Source organism: Ictidomys tridecemlineatus, chromosome Y, assembly GCF_052094955.1.
Source record: "Ictidomys tridecemlineatus isolate mIctTri1 chromosome Y, mIctTri1.hap1, whole genome shotgun sequence".
NCBI lineage: Eukaryota > Metazoa > Chordata > Mammalia > Rodentia > Sciuridae > Ictidomys > Ictidomys tridecemlineatus.
In genome coordinates this window covers 21,093,152-21,115,914 of record NC_135494.1, presented here as the reverse complement: position 1 = coordinate 21,115,914, position 22,763 = coordinate 21,093,152, and the positions used below count along the sequence as shown (strand labels likewise).

At 44.7% G+C, this 22,763-nt stretch overlaps 1 pseudogene across 1 annotated transcript; it reads left to right on the top strand.

Annotated features, from left to right (window-relative positions):
• The first annotated feature begins 568 nt into the window (after window positions 1-568).
• On the top strand, window positions 569-17,398 carry LOC144371887 (interleukin-20 receptor subunit beta-like; annotated as a pseudogene). Its single transcript, XR_013431977.1, has 7 exons — window positions 569-573; window positions 955-1,104; window positions 2,638-2,828; window positions 6,691-6,815; window positions 8,865-9,015; window positions 12,578-12,720; window positions 17,092-17,398. The product of XR_013431977.1 is annotated as an interleukin-20 receptor subunit beta-like (transcript).
• The last annotated feature ends 5,365 nt before the right edge of the window (window positions 17,399-22,763 follow it).

Sequence of the window (22,763 nt, the reverse complement as noted above, 5' to 3'; positions counted from 1 at the left end):
TCAATGGAATTTTACTCAGCAATATGAGAGAATAAAATCATGGTATTTGCAGGTAAATGGATGGTGTTGGAGAAGATGATACTAAGTGAAATTAGCCAATTCCCCCCGCAAAAATGCCGAATGTTTTCTTCGATATAAGGAGGTTGACTCATAATGGGGTAGGGAGGAGGAGCATGGGAGGAATAGATGAATTCTAGATAGGAAAGAGGGGTGAAAAGGAAAGAGAGGGGGCAGGGGATTAGCAAGGATGGTGGAAATGATGGACATCATTAACCAAAGTACATGTATGAAGACACAAATTGGGTGTCAATATACTTTATATACAAACAGAGATATGAAAAATTGTGATATATATGTGTAATAAGAATTTTACTATATAAAGACATGAATTGGTGTGAAAAAAATTCTGATATTGCACAGTAGAGTGAGTATAGATAATGTATTAGATATTTCTAAAAGGTTGGAAGGAAGGACTTTGGATGTTTTTTCCCCACAAAGCAATAATACATGTTTGAAGAGATAGATACTGATTTGAACATTACACAATATGTGTGTATATCAAAGCACCATGTGGTAGGTGTACCATAAATATGTACAATTTTTATATGTTTGTTAAAATAAGTACATACATATCATGCCTATATGATAGGGTTTGGTTTTCTCATTTGTATAGTGGATGAACCAATGGTCCTTAGTCCCAGTGGGGTAATGAGGATTAAAGGAACAATCTAGCACATAGCTTAATAGAATATAAGATCTTGCTTAAGATTACCCATTATTATTGTTAATATGCCTTTTTTATCACAAAGGCAGAATTATAACTATGGTAGACAAAACAGCATTAACACAAGTATGATAAAATTGGAGTTGTCATCATTCATAAACCTGTGTGGCCTTTCACTGGACGCTACCAGTCTGAAGCTGTGGCATTCCCCCATGTCAGCCACCCCTCAGCCTTCCTCTCTGCCTTCACTCAGATGGAGTGGCCAGTCTGCCTGCCCCTCAGATCCTCTCTGTGAACTCAACCAACATGAAGCATCTCTTGACATGGAGCCAAGTGATCCTGCTTGGAGAAACAGTACACTGTTCTGTTGAGTATCAGGGGTGAGTGATTGGTTTTTGTTTGAATAATTTTTTCTCCCTCAGACAGCAATTAGTTCCTGGAGACACAGCCCCTTCCTTCTTTGCTCAAGGAGGCCTTGTGAGCCCAGGGATGGATTATCTCCAATGATCTTCCCCCTATGTGTGAGTGGGCATTGAAAGAGTCAAGAAAGCAAGGAACTGCCCTTTGGTTTTGACAGTGAACTCTCTAGAAACATGAATGTGTAGACATACATTTTGTTGTGGCTTCTTTTCAACAGTGAGTCAGCTGTCCAAAGAGTTTGACCCTGACTTGAGATGGACAAATCATTGGAGACCCAGATTCTTTGGGAGGAGAGAGAGATCTCAGTTTTCTTGACTATATATAGTCTTGTACTTAGAAGCCAAAACAAATATTCACCCTAAAGATCAGCTGGCCCCGGGGCCTACCAGGCTCTAGTCTTCTCCAGGAATTTGCAACTGTTGAGTAGTGACAGCAGCAGAGAAAGTGCTCAATGTATTTCATTGGCAGTAAATACAAACTGATCACATTATTTAGAAGTGTGTAAGTATTGTAGGCTCAAGACACAGCTGACAACATTTCTGGATATAGGGAACTTAATATATGAAGGAGAAGATGGGCAGAAAATATACTAGGTCCATTCTTTTTCAATATGGTATCCTTTAGCTACAGGGAGTTATTTAAGTTTAAATTAATTTAAATTAAACTCAAATATCTGCTTCCCAGTCACACCGGTCACATTTTGGATGCTCCAGGGCCATATGTGGCTAGTGGCTGCCATATTGAGCACTACCAGTACTGAACATTTCCATCAATTCAGAAAGTTCTACTGGGTAGCAATACTTGAGGCAATTTCAGAGAGTGATTTGTGCTAGAACAACTGTAAGGCTGAGGCAAAAGGGCTGACTCTGCAGCTGCTTTATAATAGGTGGTTGGAAAGGCCTCTCTGAGGTGGTGATCCTTACATCAGATCTGCAAGGAACCATCCCTGTGAACAGCAGGGACAGATCATTTGAGAGAGTGAACAGCTGGTCAAAGGTCCTTTGGAATTAAGAGATCAGCATTCTGGGAGAAATGACCAGGAGGTCAGTGTGGCAAGAATATCTCTCTTCTGAGCAGGGTGAGAGAGAAGGCCAGAATCTTATAGCAATGGGAATGAGTTTGGATTCCATTCTAAGTGCTGTAAAAAGCCATGGAAGACAGAAATGTCGTGGTATGCTGAGGGTGGTGAATGGCTTGAAGAACAGCAAGAGCGGAGGCTGGGAGACCTCAGCAAGGCAGGACATGAGGGTGGCTGAGATAAGGGTGCTGACTGTGGACATGGAGAGAATTACACAGATTGGGGTTCATGCCTAGGTTTCCCTTGGCTGGTGACAAAAGGAGTGAAGAATGGATGGTTGGTGAGGGAAGAGAGTGGAGGAGCTGGGGGTGGGGAGCAAATGCTATGAAGAGTGGGAGAATGGAGACAGTTCCCATCACCTTTGCACCTGGGTCAAGGGGTTGGTGTGACACTGCATCTTCTTTTCTTTGGCCAGAGAGTACGAGAGCCTGTACATAAGCTGGATCTGGATCCCCACCAGCTGGTGCACAGTCATTGAAGAACCCAAGTGTGACGTCACGGATGACATCACTGCCACAGTCCTTTACAAACTCCACGTCAGGGCCACATTGGGCTCCCAGACTTCTGCCTGGAGCACCCTGAAGCACCCCTTTAATCAAAACTCAAGTAAGGCACTTTTTTTCCTTACTCTCTGCTCTACCATGCTCCCCTTCTCATGTTCACCAAGACTTTCAGGATCCTTTTTATCATCAAAATAATCTTGCAAAGCCAGAGTATGGTGGATGTAAACCACTCTTACTGATACATTTTTGAAAAATATTTTTAGTTATAGATGGACATGATACCTTTGTTTTTATTTGTTTGTTGATTTATTTAATGAGGTGCTGAGGAACAAACCCAGTGCCTCACATGGGCTAGGCAAGCGCGCAACCACTGAGCTAAACTCCCAGCTCGCTGATATATTTTTAAAATTGCTGATCATTTCCCTCTCTTTGGTTCTTTGACTTTGGATGTCGTTGCTGACTGTCTTGGTCAGGGTTTGTGGATGGTGGAGACCCTGGCATTGGGAACCTGGCTATTCCGGAAATAGGGAGATAGCTCTAAGATTGCCTCTGATTACACCACTCGTACCTCCATAAATCTTATACTGCCTCCCTTCTGGTGCCTCCTGAATTCCATATTTACTGACTGTCAGCAACTTTGTTGTTTAAAAAGATCTATTTCTTTAATGGCCATGAGAAATAGTACCCTACTGCGGTTGCTGGGAAATGACTCTTCTAATTGCTATAGTACCTGGAAAATGATTGAAAAAGAAGACAAGAATCTAGGTAGGTGTTCACATATAGCTGAGTGCAAGCAATGGCCAGAGTATGACAGGATGTGCAGAGGTGGAAAACAGTAGAAGCCAGGACTTGATGGATTGCAGGGGGTAGAGAATCAGCTATACAAGTGGCTTTGATATGAAGCTTGTCAAGTCAACAGAAGGTAGCCATGAAAGAGAGAGTGTCTAGGCAAGGTCTGTCTCACAGCACAATCCTTCTGGCTGCTGTGTGGAAAGTGACCTGGAATGGGCAAGCCTGCCCAGAGCAGAGGAAGAGCGAGGAGAGGGTTGTAACACTCCAGCTGATTCAAGATGGAGCCCAGTCCCAAGCATGGAGGAGGAGGAGGAAAGGATGAATTCAAGAGACATGATGAGTTAGAAAGGACGGGGCTTGGAGACCAGTTATTAGGGGATAGGGCTGGGAAAGATGGTGATGGTGTCCAGCTTCTGATCAGAGTCAGAGAGAATGCCATCCAAAGCAGAGACACTGGGAGAAGCAACTGGTCTTGAGCAATGAGAGACATCTGTGTCTCTGTGCCCTTTGTGATGGAGATTCCAGCAGAATAACATGCCATGGATGCCTGACTGGCAGCTGGACATCAGGATCTGGGCCTCAGAGAGGTCAAAGCCAGAGACACACAACACCAGAGTTGGTAGCTAAAGATTTGGGAGAGTATAAGATTATCCAGGGAGAAGATATGGGAGACAAAGAGATCCTGGGGTCTTGGGGAACCTCAGGGTTTAACATGTCTATGGAGAGAAGATGGATGGGCTGGAAGGTCATGGAGGGAGAAAAGGCTGAATGAGGCCCCTGCACGGGTCCTCAAGAAAGTGACCTCATGGAATGGAGGGGATGACAGTGTGGTTGCCGGGGTGGAAGACTGATGGAGGTGGGAAGCAACAGGGCAGCTCTTCCCCTAAGCAGGTGTGGGTGAGAATGCAGATGGTTGGGAGCAGCAGGAAGAACAAGGGCAAGGGCCTTTGGTAGCCTTTTATTCAGAGGTGGCAGAAGATTCTCTGCTGTGAGTGAGGGCAGAGGAAGTAATGGGACAAGGTCAGGGTGGTCAAGGAACTTGTGACATTGGGTGGACCTTAGAAGGTGGGGGCTTAGAAGGTGGGGGCGCCCAAGCAAGAGGCTGAGGAAGATGAAGACAGCTTTGAAAGGGAAGTTGGCTCCATGGAACTTGAGGGATGTGATTCAAATCCCAGTTCAGTCACTTGATGCTTGGGTCCCTGCCTTTTTCTCTGTAAAAGGGGCAACAGGTTGCTTCACTGGATAGTTGTAGGGACCACATGAGAAGAAATGTGTAAATTACTCAGTGGAGTGCTATCCTACCATAGCACTCAACTGTGGGTAGGTGTTATCACTTTTTGCTCTAGGGAATGCCTGGAGTCGAGAGCCAGAGAACAGAGGAGTGGAGGGGTGGGGCAGGAACAGGATTGTTGGAATGAAATACCAGTAGGAATTGTGGTGCCAAAAATGGATTCCTCCCTCTGGCCTCCTTCCCAGCCAATGGGAGGACTTAGTGGAAATGGCAGGATCCTAGGCACTGGGGGAGGGCACTGCAGCTCTGCCTCTGCCTGCAGTATCCAGGTAGCACCCAGCACCACCTCCCTCTGGCACCTGGGAGATGCCAAGACTATTGCTGGGGATTGGCAGCTGTTGGAAGGAAGACTGGGGTCAAATAGATAAGGGAGTGCCTTCCAAACTATGTGGGCAGGGCTGTGCTGTCAAACATGGGCTGAGAAGGCCAGAATAAACAGGAAAAGGTCTTGTTGCAGGGGAAGCTGAAGAAAGGAGCCCGTACTTGCATCAGAAGGTTGAAGATGTGTTCTTGAGCTATCCCTGCACAGAGGAATCAGCAACTGGGCTGGGTGGCTTGGTGATCTCTTAAAGGCATTCCGTCTGTCCTTTTCTGTTTGTAAAAGGCCACTCTGACTTTTCCCCAGGAATGTGAAAGATCCTTCTTTAAGGCTCCCCTAAAGAGGATCTTCTGCCCTTAACCTTGTTGGGAGCAGAGGTTCTTAGCCTCAACTGCATGCTGGAGTCGAGGAGGAGCTTGAGAACCACACTCCTGGGGCCCATTCCTGGAGGGTCTGATTTGACTGATTTGTGTGCATCCTGGTCATTGGGAGTTCAAAATTCTTCCTAGTTATTTTAATTATAGCTGGACTTGGGATTGCCTAGTACAAAGAATAAACACCCCTCATGGGGGAGCTAGAAACATAGACATGGGCTCAAATTCTGGTCATTAACTGTGATTCTGGGAAAGTCCCTTAACATTTCCATACAAACAGAATAATATGTACCCTCTTAGGTTTCCTGGGTGGATTAAATGAGACAAGTATGCAGAATGCTTAGACAGAGGTTCCTGGCCCAACACTGTCAAAAAATTCTTCTCTAAACTTTGGGTCATTTTCTCTAATAATATCTATCCTCCATAAAGATGGAGGTCAGAGGACCTGGGTCTGCAAGGCACATATGGATTCATCATCAGTAGCGAGGGGGTGGGAGCTGCCTCTGTGACCCCTTCTGTTCTTGGCCTGCTGGTGGGGATTCCTCTCTCTTTGGGATCCAAGTAATGTAAAAGATTATATTTATATTTAAATTGTAATTTCTAGAGTCAATGTTAAAATTTGTAAAAAGCCTTTGACTTGCCAATAATATCCCTCTGTCAGGATGTGAGATGAGGCCTAGAACAGAATAGCTAACCTATCCACAGGCCTCTGGTGGTTTGCAGATGTCTGAAAGTATTCAGATGCCTGTACATGCTACTGTCTATGAGAACTATAGGGATGCACATGCCCTGCTAGGTATGTTCATTCCTAAGGGGAAAAGATGGGGCCCAGCTATGCACCACATAGATCCAAGTTTAGGCAGGTGTTTGGCAAGCATTAAGAAACGGCATCTGCTCATTAGATGAGCCAAGGTGAAGAGCAATGTTTACTAAAATATTAGGTTAGTGGAACCTGGAGCACACAATTTTAGAAGGGAAAGTAATAATGTCTACTTGAGTATGTAATCCCTTTTCCTCTTTTCTTGAGTATATATATTTCTGGAAAAGAATAGAAGACTTTATCGAAGTTAAGAGGCCAAAAAAACCCAGAATCATAGTAAATCTTTGCCATTTGGGTTTCATTCATTCATCATTAAAAAAGAGGTCCTGCCTGGGACTGGCTTTGATTCTGCCCTTGTCTTGCCAACAGCCATCCTTATCCCACCCAGGATGGAGGTGTCCAAGGATGGCTTCCACCTAGTTATTGAACTGGAAGACCTGGGGCCACAGTTTGAGTTCCTTGTGGCCTACTGGAGGAGGGAGCCTGGTGCCAAGGTGAGTCGGGCTTTGCGGGGAGATGGCACAGCTCTCTGAGGGTGGGTGAGGAGAGCCAGGTCCTGCAGTGCTCACTGTTTGGGCAGCCTGAGAATGAGCAGCTCTGGGTGAAGCCTGTGGAGGGAGGGATGACTAGATGCTGACCATTCCGTAGGCCTCTTTAAAAAAATAAAAATGCCTTAGTCCACTTTGGTCTTAGCTGGGAACATTTTCAGGCAGATCTGCTGAAGTTTGGGGGACAGCCTCATGCCCCAAACTAAACTAGATTGCCCTGGAACATCTTTTGAATGGACTTTTCCCCTCTCTCATAAGCTGATCTCAGCCAGTTAAGGGAAGCAGGCCAGGGTGTTCCAGATCAACTGGATGATTTCAAGAGCCTACGAGGCTGGTACAAGCCTCTTGAGGGTGTGGATCTTGGCAGGGAACAGAAGGGGGCAGCCAGCCAGGAGCTGCCTTATGAATAAGCCCATTTAATTAGGAGCAGGTAGGCCATGCAGAAAGCCTGGGAGGGAGCTGCCCCTCCCCGTGGGAAGGCTGCTGTAGTCCAGGTGAGTGGAGTCCAGCCCTCACAAAACAGCAGCAGCAGAAGGGGTGGGGCACCAATGGAAAGTGAGGGGACCCTCAAATCCATGGAGCCCCTGTCCAAGCTGAGAGGGAGACAGGGCCTAGAGGCCCGCTCCCATCAGCACCAGGAAGTAATGGGCTTTCTCAGAGTATTAATATGGGCTCTCACAGAATCCCTGAGCAGAGCTGGCAGAGTCTCCTTTCTCCAGGGACCCCTACCTGTGGTGGCCTTGCTTCCTTCCCCTGAGTCCTCTTCCTGTGGCTCCCTGCCCAGCTTACTCCCAGGCCCTGCCCTTCATCACACCTTCCAACATACGCCTATGATGGTGCCTTCCCAGCGACTCAAGGCCTCTGAGCCTGAGGCCTCTCACAGTATCCTCTCCCCTTTATCCCTACTTCCAGATCTAGGTATTCAGTTTCCCAAGACCAAAGTCTTTGGAGAGGAATCCCATTGTTCATGCTCATCGGGCCAAGCTTAGTGGTTGCAGGGAGCTAGTTGGTCTCTGATAGGACCCTTCTCAGACCGGAGGTATCCCAGATCACTTAGTGGTGTCTGAGGGCAGTGCATATGCCCTGCCACACACTCAATAGGGGCTTTAGGTTGGGAAGTGTCCCCTGGAAGATGGGTGGGGGCAGGTAGGGCAGGCAATAATACCAGCCCTTATCCCCATGAGGTCAGAGCCAACTGATAGGACATGGCATTGCCAACCAGACAGGTGGAGTGGTGCTGGGGACAGGGTCAGCACCTGGCAGGAGGCAGCACACAGCTCCCTCAGATTCTTTGGGACAGAGTGGCTCCCCACCCTTGTAACTGGCAGGGCCAGTGCTGAAAGAGAAGTATGTGCCCTGAGTCACCTAGGCTCAGCCTACACAAGCCTCTGCAGGCTCAGATGCAGAGCACAGGCCCGGGGCAGGCGGTGGATGTGGAAAGGTGGACAGCGGAGTGCATAGACAGAGGGATGGATGGGCAAGTGGGGAGGCATGGCCCACCAGCTCTCTGATTTTATGCACTGATCTCTGTGGCAGCAGTGACCATGCCAAATCCTTGCCCAGTCAGATTTACAAATTTCCAGTCTCTGCTCAAGTATCATCCTTTCAGAAAGGTTTCCGCTAACCACATTGTCTAAACTAGTGCCTCCCTGTCACTCTCTAGCCCCTTGCCTTTTCTCTGCACAGCTTTTATGGCCACCTGACATGTATGTATATATTGTTGGTCTTCCCCATGAAAGCTCTACAACAGCAGAGACTTTGCCTCCTTCGTTATATGCTCTGTCCCTGTTCCTGGAACAGTGCCTGATACTTATTAGGTGCCTAATAAACGTGAGTGGAGAAACGAGCAAGTGAGTGCAAACATGCGTGAGTAACAGGGAACATTCTGTACGTACCCCAGATAGAAAATTTCTGCAGTGTTCCCTTCCTGGCTCTCCTCAACCTTTCCAGTCCTGCTACCCTCAGAGAATAACTGTGTTTTCTATTCTCCCAAAGGAACAGAACAAAGTGGTGAGGAGTAGGGGCGTTCCTGTGCACCTGGAAACCATGAACCCAGGAGCCACATACTGTGTGAAGGCCCAGTCTCTGGTGAAGGTCATCGGGAGGTACAGTGCCTTCAACCAGAGGTGCAAGGTAAAGAAGATCTGCCTGTCCCTTGGGCCCCTGCAGAGGTGACAGCCCCTCTTGGTGCATGCTCAGGTGCCTTTGATTCTGAGCCTTTCCTTGATTTCACAGACCTGGGTGGGTTCCGGTGGTGAATGTGTGCAGGAGGCCATCTTAGTGCTGGGTGGGGATCTTTAAGCAGCTGTCACTCTCCCTGTGAGAGCTTCCTCCTCCCTGGGCCAGATGTGTCAAGGCTGATGAATACTGCCTGTGATTAGAGGTGGCTGCAGGAGAGGCCACCAGGTTCCTTGGTGAGCCTGGGAAGGAGGTCATACACCATACAATGCCACAGTTTCTTTTATTGGAAGGGGCTTTATGGAGTGTCTCCAGAAGCCTCTTTTTTTCCCCCCTTGACATTAAAAAAAATTTTTTTTTTAGTTGTAGATGGACACAATACCTTTAATTAATTAATTAATTTTTTTATGTGGTGCTAAGGATTGAACTCATTGCCTCACAGGTGCGAGGCAAGTTTTCTACTACTTAGCTACACCTCCAGACCCCCCTTGAAATGTTATGGTCTAAAAACTTGAATAACTTGAAAACCCTTTTGGAAAAAATAAACCCAACAAAATTCTACATCCTATGATCCTACCATTCAAATATCACCACTTGTGTGTGTGTGAGTGATCTTTTAGCCTTGAATATATAGTACATTCATATGGTGCAAAAAATATAAGAGACACATGGAAATTTTATTTTCCATATCCATTTTCCCCACCCATAAAATTCCTATACCCTCTACCATAGATACGGACTTCTTGCATATACTTCTGAAGACTTTTTAATGCATATACAAGTAAATGAGAATATGTTTACATATATTGCCTTTCCTTTTCTTTGTAGGGTGGGAACTAGGGATTGAACTCAGGGGCACTTGACCCCTGAGCCACATCCCTAGCCCTATTTTGTATTTTATTTAGAGTCAGGGGTCTGTCTGAGTTGCTTAGCATCTCTCTGTTGCTGAGGCTAGCAAAAATGGTGGCATGTTCTATACATTTTTCTGGATCTTGTCTTTTTCATTTTATGTATCTTATAGATTTTGCTGTATTAATAAAGTAGTTCCTTTATCCTTCATTATTGCTACATACTATTTCATTATATGTATATGAAATAACTGATTTAACTAGTCCCCTATTAATGGGCACTTAGTTTTTCCCAAAATATTTTTCTATTACAGCCAGTGCTCTAATTAATTTCCGCTAATACATTGATTATTTTGCCAGGGATGGGTGTGTAGCTCAGTGGTAGAGGGCTTGTCTAGCATGCACAAGACCTTAAGTTTGACCCTCCCAACATTGTGAGAAAAAAAAAGATAATTTTTCTGGTATACATTTATTTGAAGAATAAATTATTCGAGGTAGATTGACTTGGTTGAAGATATAGACCTTTAATTTTGATTGCTGTTTTCAAATTGCCCTCCAAAGGAGCATAGCCCTCAGTCATTACCTACACGTCGGAGTTCTATAGCATATAAACACTGTGCCTATTTTTCTGTTTTTCCCCAATAACTAACATATCTATAACTGTTCCCATGTAAATTTTCTGATTATTATTTTATTCACTTTCAAAAAAAATCATGTCTTGTTTAAAAAAATCCAATCAACACAGAAATTTTAAAAAGGGTCAGAGTTAAATATTGTCCACTCTTCCCCATATACCACTCAGGAGGTTTCCTTTGGTGAGTCTGGCATTTAATTTTCTAAGTACTGTCTGTGTGATTCCAGTGCTCACACACACAAAGGGGCCTATCCCATACCTAGTGTTCTGTGCCTGGCTCGTCTTCACTTGGCAATATATCATAAGCATCATTTTATGTCAGTATCTTTGGGTCCACCTCAGTTTTTTTAAATGCTGCATAGTAAACCAGTATATTTAATATCTCCTTATTAATGAGAATATTTTGTGTTTTCTAGTCCTTTGCCACTATAAACCATGCTGTAGTAACCAAGTGTGTATCTGTCCCAATTCTCATTTTAATAGCTGAATGACTAGCCTACCATTCTGGTGAATCCCCTTTATTGGATATTTGAATCACTTCTGTTTGCTTTTTGGGGGGAGGGGAGGTACCAGGGATTGAACTTAGGGTCACTCAGCCACTGAGTCATGTCTCCAGTCCTATTTTACATTTTACTTAGAGACAGGGTCTTACTGAGTTGCTTAGCACCTTGCTTTTACTGAGGCTGGCTTTGAACTTGTGATTCCTCTGCATCAGCCTCCCAATCCGCTGGGATTACAGGCAGGCGCCACCACACCCAGCTTTCATTTGCTTTTGAAGATGATATTCATTCTTTTATTAAATGAATATTTACTGAGTATTCACTGTGTGCCAAATCCTGGCCTGTGCACTTGGATACAGCAGGAAAATCCCTGCTCTCAAGAACCTCCCCTCTAGTGGAGACAGATTCCCAACAAGCAAAAGATGGGATGGTATCAGTGGGTTCCATGAGGAAAATGTACCAGAACATGCCTGGAGGGGTGGGAGGGGCAGGGACCACTCTGGGCAGAGAAGGGGGTTCTGTTGCTGTATTCCAGAAGTTTCCATGAACAGACCGGTGCATATAATTATTTCCTTTATTGGAATTATTTTTTTGGAATTGAAATCATAGGAGTGGATTGAAAGGGTATGAACATTTGTGTATCTCTCAATGTACACTGATAAAATAATTTTCAAAATCTTTGAAACAATATGCATGGCCCCAGCCACTTGTGTGACTACCAGCTTCTCCACAACCTCCCTGGCTAAGTTACCCTTCACATTTTGAGCTAACTACCCGACCAGGGGGCGCTTAAATGAGCTACTCCAGGTTACACAGAGCAGAGATGGGAAAATACTGCATTCCCCTTCTGCATCTCCAGATGCCCAGGTCTGGTCCTTTCTGCTACATTTACAATTACAATAATTATGGGCTTTGGAGCTAACCCTATCTGTGTGACCTGGGATAAATTGCCTAACCATTCTGAGCATAGAATCATCTTATAAAAGCAGAGAAACTCATGCCCATTGCAAAGATCAGGGGTTTATCACCCAGCCCCCAGAATAGAGATGGAAGGAGGAGCCACATAACAGGGGTTTGATATATCATAGTTATTATGTGACTGTTTTCCGGACTTAATATTCTCTTCCATAAGATGGATCAGTGCTAAGAGCAAATTGCGAAACACTTTGTTTTCGGTTACCACCAGCCAGTTCTGGGACCTGGCCGGGTGCCTTCCTCTGGCAGCTGTGCCAGGTATGTGCTAACACCACTCTTGCCTTCACACACAATGCTCCTCCCTTCCACTTCCTGAGAAAGAGATTTTAATCTTCTCTGGAGCTTTCTGGAAAGCATACCTTAATCTAGATTTTCTAGATTAAATCTAAAATTTAGATTTTAGAAAAATGGCGGCAATTTTGGTCACCAGGGCACATTATCAAATCTCAGGTTTCTGGCTTCTGCCGTCTTGATTGACATTCAGTGTCAACTCCAGGGGTCAGGGGAGGCCTGGGTTTGGAGGCTTCCCCTTCATTGTTGTTTCTAAGCGTCTTCCTGTCTTTCTGTCTCCAGAAGAGGCTCTCCCGCTGGCCCTGGCCCTGTTTGCCTTCCTAGGCTTCATGCTGATCCTCGTGGTTGTGCCGTTCTCCATCTGGAAAATGGGTCAGCTGCTCCAGTACTCCTGCTGCCCCGTGGTGGTCCTCCCAGACACCTTGGTAAATAAGCTTCCTCTTTTCTTGCAGCATGACGCTGATCAGAGGGCTGTACCTTAGGCCTTAGGTGGGCATGGCATGCTTTTTGTGGGTTTTTTGGTTTTCAGAGAAGACCACCTGTCTCAGTTTGTATTGCTAGAATAGAATATCACAGATTGGATAATTCATAAACAATAGAAGTTCATTTGGTTCTGAGGAAAATATGACCTTTGACCTTTGGGTTTGACTTATTTTGCTTAACATAATATTCTTAACTTCCATTCTTTATGACTGGCTGAAACTCCATTGTGTATATATACCACATTTTCTTTATCCATTCATCCATCGATGGACACCTAGGCTGGTTCCACAGTTTGGCTATTGTGAATTGTGCTGCTATAAACATGGGTGTGCATGGATCACTACAGTATAACAACTAATTCTTCAGGATAAATACTGAGGAGTGGTATAGCTGGGTCATGTGGTGGTTTCATTCTTAGTCTTTTGAGGAATCTCCGTGCTGATTTCCGTAGTGGCTGTAGTAATATACAATCCTACTAACAGTATAGAAGTGTTCCTTTCTCTCCATGTCCTCTTCAGCATTTATTATTGTTTGTGTGCTTGATGTTGCCATTCTAACTGGAGTGAGATGAAATCTCATTTTAGTTTTGGTTTGCATTTCTCCAATTGCTAATTATGTTGAACCTTTTTTTAATGTATTTGTTGGCCATTTGCATTTCTTCTTTTGAGAGATCTGTTTAATTCATTTGCTCATTAATAAATTGAGGGGTTTTTTTTTGGGGGGGATACCAGGGATTGAATACAGGGACACTCAACCACTGAGCCACATCCCCAGCCCTGTTTTGCATTTTATTTAGAGACAGGGTCTCACTGAGTTGCTTTGCACCACGCTTTTGCTGAGCTGGCTTTAAACTTGGGATCCTTCTGCCTCAGCATTCCCAGCTGCTGGGATTATAGGCGTGCACCACAGAGCCTGGCTGAGTTTTTTTGATGCTGAATTTTTTGAGTTCTTTATATATTCTGGCTATTAATCCTCTGTCAGAAGAAGCAGCACAGTTTTTCTCCTATTTTGTAGGTTCTTTCTTCCCATTTTCAAGTCCTTTTACAATCTACATCAATCCATTGGTGAAAGTAGAGCCCTCAGCTAATCATCTCTCAAAGGTCCCACCTTAAGGCTGTTGCCTTGGGAATTCAGTTTGCAATACATGCTTTTGGGAGAACATATTCAAACCACAGCAATTTCTAATCAGAGGGTCTAGGAGAGATCTCCCTTCTCCAGGGTATAGGCACCTCCCTGAGGCCACCTCTGCTTTCTCCCAGGACCTGGCATGAACACAACCTGGTGTTTGCCCAGCCCAGGATGCTTGCCATTTCAGGAGTCATACACAGTTTTTCTCTTCTGAACTGTCCTGCTGAACCTTCTTGGTCCCTTTCTACAGTTCCAACAGTGGCTACATTCAATAACATACTCCAACTCAATATATTCAACTGATCCGCCAAGGGCATCAGGGTAAAGAGCATGTGTGGGAACATGGGAAGTCTGGACTATGCTTTGTATTTGGTGGGGATGGCGTGGGGACATGGGGGGCAATTTGGACTTCATAGTGACTCCCAAAGACTAGGGGTCCCTGCCGGTGTTCCTAGCTCTGCACTAGCCTAGGATTCTTATTCTACTCCAGGGAACATAGAGCACAGGAGTGAGTGTGCCCGGGGCCATGGTGGGGATGTGCCCGTGCCATGGTGGGGAGAAGCAGAAGCCAGCAGTTCCCACACAGTGCATCTGGCCACCTCTCTAGATGCCTCCCTGGATATTCCAACTTCTATTCTGTTTTTTTCCCCTGGATTTCTAAAGTGGACAAATTCTCTGAGTCAATGCATTTCCCCACGGTGCTGTGTGAGAGATAGATCATTAGTGTCCATTAAATCCCAAACACATTCTGGAGCCGGGCGTCACTACCACCATCCCCCTTCTCTCAGCAGAGCCTAGCTTCTCCGACAGTTGCATTGTTTATACATAATCCTCCAAACTGTTAAAAAAAAAAAAAGCGATTTCCAGCCAGCCTTGCAAAATCCACTCATCTTGCCAATTAAACTGTAGAAAATTACCAATCGGAAATCCTTGGCAATTCTCCAAAATGTCCTTCCAGGTTTGTGCTTATTTTATCTGTGTGGGTGAAATGTTACATGTCTATATCTACAATTTTACAATTGGGATGGCTGCACTCTGAAATGTGCCATGAAGAATTCCTTTCCATTAAAGTTTATATCACCATGTAACAGTCAAAGCAGAAGTACCCATGCAAGGACAATCATGTTAATTCGGTCCAGTGTATATTCTCTATTTAAAAATATAATTTTCCCCATGTCTTTCATCCATAGTTGCTTCCCAGGGATGGGGCTTTGGTGCTAAAGGGTCTTTCTTTCCTTTCTGTGACTGACTTCATTCTTTCTTTTCTTGCTGTCATATTCTACTATAAGGTGGGTGGCAAGCATAGAGATGGCCCCAAGTTAGTAACATTGGATCACCCCAAATGTGGCCTTGTGTGCTTCACAGAAAGTGGCATTTGTGAGTTCAGATGCTTTTGGGGATCAAATAGGTACTGGAAAAAAATGTCAATGCAGTACAATGACCATCACTCAATAAGAAGAGGTGATGGACCCAGGGAAAATCATTCCATCTAAAGAAAGCAGCTGCTTTTTAGCTCCAGAAGGTTGCCACAAAGGTCTGAGCCAGTGCTGCCAGACCTCCAAGATTCATTTATTTATTTTTTGCAGTGCTGGCGATCAAACCCAACTAGACATGCATTTTCCCACCAAGCTACACCCCAGCCTGAGATCTCCAAGATGTAAATAGGAAACCTTGAAGTCCAGATCCTTATGAGAAATCTCATGATTTTTAAATATTGAAAACATATTTTGGGGGGCCTGGGTTGTGGCTCAGTGGTAGAGCACTCGCCTAGCATGCATGAGGCACTGGGTTTGATCTGGCACCACATAAAAATAAAAACAAATAAAATAAATAAACTACAACTAAATTAAAAAAAATGATAACACATATTTTTAAAATATCATTGGAACCTTGCTTGAAAGTTAGTTCTAATTGTGCAACAATGTTTAATTTTTTTTGAGGGGTACCAGAGACTGAACTCAGTGGCACTTGACCACTGAGCCACATCCCCAGCCCTATTTTGAATTTTATTTAGAGTCAGATTCTCCCTGAGTTGCTTAGCACACTGCTTTTGCTGAGGCTGGCCTTGAACTCGCAATCCTCCTGCTTCAGCCTTCTGAGCTGATGGGATTATTTAATTTAAATGTTTTAGAATTGTGCTGTCCTTTAAAGTCATGTGTGATAGATTGGGAGGACAGTACAAAAGATTTAAAAAATTTTAGTAATTTTTTACTGCATGTTAAATCATAATATTTTGGTGTATCTGTTAAATAAAGTATATCACTAACAATAACTCCACCCATTTCTTTTTACTTTTTAAAATGGGCTGCTAGATTTTAAAAATTGCATATGCGGCTCTCATTGCTTTCACTGGACAGCACTGCTCTAGGATTTAAAAATAATCAAGCAAACCACTACAGGTTTGGCAGTCAGGGTCCTGAGAATCTGACTAGGACCAGCAGCAGTGAATTGATGGCCGCTCCAGGCTAACACTCCTGCTCAGAGAGCCCTTCTTGTGTGATATCTTTTCAGTTGGACATCAAGAGTAAACCCCTGAAGCTGCCTCTTTAGAAACAGGATCAAAGGTGATTGGCTGGATGATGCTGATGTCTAGGAGACCAAGGTGGTGGAAACCATCATGCCTGTTCATTTGTGTGCATGTACTTTAGGAGTGATGACCAGGAGGTCAGTGGGAGGTAACTATAGAAGAACACAGAGAATTTGTGGAGGTGAGCATACTAGCAATGAAGTCCCTTTGAATAAATGGGTATCTGCATGTTTGCAACTAGCAATGATTATGCACCAGGGTCTCAGGAAAAAAAAATATGAGTAAGAAAGAGACTGCATTTATGAGCACCTTCTCTGGACTTGGCACTGTGATAGTTGCTGTTCATGAAGCATCTTAGACTAGTTCATTGTTCTTCAGCTCTTGTTGGAAAATGGTTAGTTCCCCCCCACCCCCGCCCCCCAAATTCTGGAATTTTGGAGCACTGACGCATCAGGGCCTGGAGGGAATAGCTTGGCAGTGAACTGGGAGATGACCTCAGCAAATGCTGGAAGTCACTGATCTAGGGGTTGGAATTGTCTTTGGGATTTTTTTAACAGCTTGAAATTTCATCAAATAATTGGGATTTTTTGGACACTCTTTACTCTCACTACTTTCTACTAGTGACATCTAATAATCATCAATGAAAATTAATTTTCAGAAAGTAACCAATTCACCCGAGTAGTTAATCAGCTGCAGAAGGGAAGAGGTGGATGTCTGTTCCACAACTGTGCTGTCTTCTGAGGAACTCTTCAAGGCCTGGATCTAGACCTGAGGAAGGGCCCACAGACTGGCCTGCAGGACACAGGACTCGTGAGGGGTGAGGCTGTGTTCCTGTTTTCCTCCACGTATGAAGGACAAGAGAAGTCTGAAGAGCCTGCCGTGTCCATGTGCGGGAGCAACTGTCAGAGGCTGAGTGTCATGCCAATGGCACTGGTGAGAGTTCAGGAGATGTGACTTCCAGACCCAGAGCTGACATTTGCTAGCTGAGTGACCCTGGGAAAAGTGACTTCATCCCTCTGGTTCTCAGGTTTCTCTTCTGCAATGGGGATTAACTACGCACCTGTCTCTGCTCTCTGTCTCTCTTTCTATGTATGTAAATACATTCAGCCCTTGTAGGTCTGCGGGTGGCATTCATGCCGGGAAAGGCCAGTGCTCCTGGAGAGCAGGATATAAATGTGGAGTAAGAAGGACCAAAGGCCATACGTGAGTTGGCTTGGGCTCCCCACTTTCCCAGAGGAAAAGGAAGAGGAAAGGAAGGATGGGAGCAAGTGTTGATCTCACTTCAAGCCAAATGCTTATGCAGAGGTGGAGGGCTCAGCAAGCCATTGTGGGTGACCTGGAAGGCCACAGCCCCCCTACGTAGGCAGTGCACCAGTGCAGGGGATCCACAGAACACCATCAAGTGTGGACTGAATGCACATCTTGAGGACGGCCGGTAAAATGTGTGTGTGGTGTGATGAGAGGGCAGGAGGTGGTCGGTTCCAAGTGTAACGTTTGCAGCATCTGTTTTTCCTGTGGCATTGTCAAAGTGCAGAAGTAAAAATCAAAAGGGGTGGTCTTTTTGGTTTCTGCAAAAAAAGTGGGCTTTGGGGTTTTATTTACATCACCAGCCTTGGGTCCAGAGAAGTGTAAAATACACACAGTTCTGGCTTCATGCTTCAGCCCATAGTCACAGGCTGCCTGCTTTGGGGACAGCTTCTGCTGCACAAGAGCTCCAACTGACTCAGGTGGCAACAAGATCACCTGACCAGGACGCTCTTGGTTTTTCCCAGAGGCCCCTTTCCATAGGATTTATGTGGGGACTTCCTTTTCCTTTAGGCATTCCACTCAGAGATCCAGACTCTGCCTCTTCTACTCTGCTTTTCCTGTTTTCAACTCTGGAAGCCACTACTCTCTCCTCTCCTCAACCAGGTGAGAGAGCCTAAGACTAGAGAAGGAGTGGAGGGAGGAAGTTTCTTGAGGAGTGAAGGATTGATTGTTGGTCAAGACCTGTACCTTTTTATTCCCCACTCTCTCCCAGGTCTGGAGCCTCTGAGTGGGTTCCTCTCTACCCCCACTTCCTGGCCCTTCCAGCCAACCTGTGGTGGGGACAGTCTAACTGCCTCAACTAGTTGTCTTCCCCTTTGTAACACCACCACCCCACCGTCCTCTCTCCACCTGGCAGGGTCTCAAGTAGATTGGGGAGGGCTGTGTCCAAGAGTGAGATACCCTAAGTGCTTTGCCTTTATGTTCTTCTTGTTGGTTCGACTCCTTTATGGAGAGTATGTGTGAATTTTATACTGTGCCTGAACTGGAATCATGTTCATTTTATAAAAAATAAAGACCACATGACTACATGGGTCATACTTGATCCTTCCTCTTCCCTGTCTCTTTAATCTGTATCGTCCCTCCATCACCTGACCAAGCCCAGAACCAAGAAATGACCGCTGACCTCCTCTGCTTGAATCTCTCACAGGATTCCATCCATTTTTGCTAGTCTGTATAGGTACATGGAAATTTCTCTTAATTCTTTGTTGTCTCCCCATGTCCCCAACACATGTGTTTATTGAGCCCCAACCATGCACCAGGCACTGAACTAGTTCTTGATCATAGAGGGGCTGCCTCCTCTGTAGCTGAAGATTTCCTCCCTCCTGGAGCCTCTCCCTTCAACTAATTTATCCCTGTCACTTGGTCCTTTAAGTTAGGTCATTCTAATAAGTGGACGTGGGGTGCATTTAATGATAATAGGAAAAGAGCTATCAACTGGGATTACTCTGGTGAGCCAGGAGTGAGGTCACCCTAGTTATAAGGCATAGCTCTGACTTCATGCTTCTTCTGGAAGCTTTAGCCTTCCAGATGCTCAGTTACCAGGTCCAGGAGCAGGCTCAGCACTAATGCTGGCTTTCCTCTCACAGCTGTCATTGAGACCTACCGACTTCTGGGGAAGAGTTGGAGGGAACTGGGTGTCTGTGAGTAGCCCAGGGTGGCTTCTTTGGTTTCAGTGATGTCTCTTGCAGCTTTTGCCACTGCCCTTCTAGAAGCTGTCCCTAGGATGCCCCAGAGTCAAGCCCAGCTGTCCTGATTTTGCCTTCAGGGAACATCTCCCAGTGTCCAATGAAGAAACCCTATTCCATGAGGCTTATGTTCCAACAGGACAAGGGAAGAATACTAATAATGTGATAATAAAGAAGTATATTATTTAGTGAATTAGTATATTGGGAGTTTATGAGGCTTATGGAAAAATGAAAGGTAGAGTAGAAAATGGGGCCTGGCAGCCGGTTGAAGCTTTCTCAAAATGAAAGTGAACTCAAACAATGGAACCTAAGATATCTGTTGGGTAAGTTTTTTTCATAGCCATACAGTGTGACAAATTACAAGTGATTCAATAACAAAGCAATTTGGCAACAAATGTTTGGAGGTATGTAGACTAATGCAAAAATGTTGTTCAGTATTTGCATTGTTAATATTATTGATAGTTCATTTAAAAATGTTATTCTCCTAAATTATCAGTTAAGAGCAAGAAATAATTGTTTATTTTGTTGGGAACCTAGCTTTCAGGATTAGTGAAAAGGAGGGCCAGTTGTTGATCTCACAGTTTGAATAAGAACTGTATGTGGTTATGACTGAATCAAACAAGTTAATATGTAGTCATGCTTGCTTAAAACAGTAAATCAAATGTATTTTGGTTTTTTATTCCCCACTGAAACAGCCCGTTAGAAATGTCACTGCCAAAATGCACCCCGATTCCCAGATTTTTGGTTTCCGATGCTATTTTTCTACAAGTCTGGGGGCTGAAAGGTACAAGGTAATTCTAGAACACCTATAATTTGTTGGATCATAAAACAAAGCTTTAAATGATTGAGTCATTCAAACTTATCCACAACCCATCTATACAAAATGCTCCTACTAGCTAAAGGTTTGGCAGTGGGAACATCAGGAGAGGGTTGGCTGGCATCAATTGGTACAATACATTTGAATTCATCAGTCCCTAATGATATCCAACAAGAGCTGACAAGATGAATTTTCAAAAAATAATTGAATAGAATGTATTTCAGTTGGGTTGGGCTTATTAACTCATTTATTGTGTCAATAAAAACTACTAGTAAATGTAAATGCACAATTCAGAACGTGTTTTCTCCTTCACCACCAATCTCTGGCCCCAGTCACTGCCCTCTTCCACCTGAAGGTCTGTACAGCCTCTCCAGAGGCCATCTCTAGTCTGCCCACGCCTACATCATGTCCTGCCAAGAGGTTCTATGGCAAAGTTCTTTTGAGTTCCTTTTGTAGACACTCTCTGCCACTCCTCCTCATCTCTTTAAAAAGGGTGTCTTTTCTTATTTCCTCCATGCCTTATTTCATCCTTTGGCCTTTGACTATGTAAGTGCTGATCTCTTTGAGTTTCCAGCGTCAGCTTCTGGGGCCACCTGGACGGGAGGACCTCATGACGTCCATGGATGTCTGGCGCCACTTTGTGGTGAGTCCTGGAAAATTCCTTCTGCTGTTCCCAAGCGCAGTGAAACTCCCTGGGCCTCCATGATAAAGGAAGACTGACCATTTTTCCAAATGAGGACTCAGTTGGAAAACTCCCACGGGCTCTGCCTTTAACAAACTTCCATTGTCAGTTGTGGAATTGAGACGTTAGTGGCCTATCTTTTCCCTCTGTGTCTGTGTTCTATCTGTCCCTGGCACATTGGTGGCTTCACAGAGTGCCTGGCTCACCCTCTGTACTGTGACCATTCCCAACTTCTTAAAAAAAGAAGAAGAAGGAGGAAAAAAAAGACTTCTTTTGATGTCTTTCTTGCTGTGTGTCCTATTTCCAACCATCCTGGGCCAGGCTGACTTTCTTGGGGGTGTTTCTCTGGCTACGGATCACTAGGGGGCGCCACTGTGACACCTAGTCTGTGAAATTGGGACCAGAAACATCAGAGCTGATCCCAAACTATGGCCATCTTTTTCTGGCTCCTGGGACCTTCAGGTCCTCAAATCCTGGACAAACCAAGTGAGCCTGGAAAACCCACGCCTGCCTGAGGTGGAGAATGAGGCTCGCAACTGGAGGACAGCGCTTCCTCTCTGCCTCCTTCAGTGAGAGGCTGGAAAAACTAGGCTGCCCTCTCCCGCATCTAGGAGCGAAGTCCAGGCCCCAAGGCTGTGGAGGAGGTTCCTGGTCTCTCCACTGCACCCCATGGAGGACAATTTTAAAACGACTTTTGAAAAACCTGGAACCTTGGAATAACGAGTGCCCCAGCAGATCTCATTAGGTCTTGCATTTTGCTCTTGTACTGAAGACTGCTCATCCACCAAGAGGCCACGTGCCTCCAAATACCACTGGTGACACCAGCTGAGTCTTTCATCAAATCGCCTCAGTGTAAGATGACACCCACAAACAATGTGCAGGCCTTGGTTAGATGCCTGGCACCTCAAAACCAAACCAAACCAAACCACCACCAACAACAACAACCCAAAACAACAGTAAAAAAGATTAAGCCTAGGAAACATGCTCTCGGATCTCTAGCCTTAGGAGATCACATCCCGGAAAGGGGTCCCTGGTGGGGTGAAACCTACTTCCAACCTACCAACTACGTCATCCTGAGGGCTTTCGGATTATGGGGGGATAATGAAGGTATTAAATAAATAAATAAATAGATTTTGCTGTACCAGAGAATGAACTCAGGGATGCTCTACCACCCAGCTACATCCCCAGTCTTTTATATATTTTATTTTGAGATTGGGTCAACACTAAATTGCTGAGACTGGTCTCAAATTTGCCACCTTCCTGCCTCAACCTCCCAAGTCACTAGGATTATAGGCTTGGGCCACTGAGCCTGGTGCAATTATTGTATTTTAATGCGTGAAGTGTTTTAATTTAGCATATGGTAGCAAGTAATGCTGAAATTTAAATATAAATATAACTTTAAGTTCAGCTTTAGTTTACGAGGTAATCTCTTTTTCAGATAAAAGGATTTTTTTACTTACAAAAAATTTGCAGGTTCTTAGCACTTGAAATTTACTAAATTAAAAGTAATATTAAGAGACATCAGGGAATCATCTGCTTGGAAATATGCCCTCCCAGCAAACGGTGAGGCTGTAAGTGTAAAAAGTCTGAAATGTGTTGAATTTGCTTTTGTTTACCTTATTGATTATGGATTATTGCTCTTTAGCCCTATAGACTGATTGTGCATGTCTGTGTGGGATTAAACAGCATATACAAACTGCACCTGGGGTTGTCCAGAGTTGCTTAACCACTGAGCCACATCTTTTAGTTTTTTACTTTGAGACAAGTCTCACTAAGTTGTTTAGGACCTCACTAAATAGCTGAGGCTGGCTTTGAACTTGTGATCCTTCTGCCTCAGC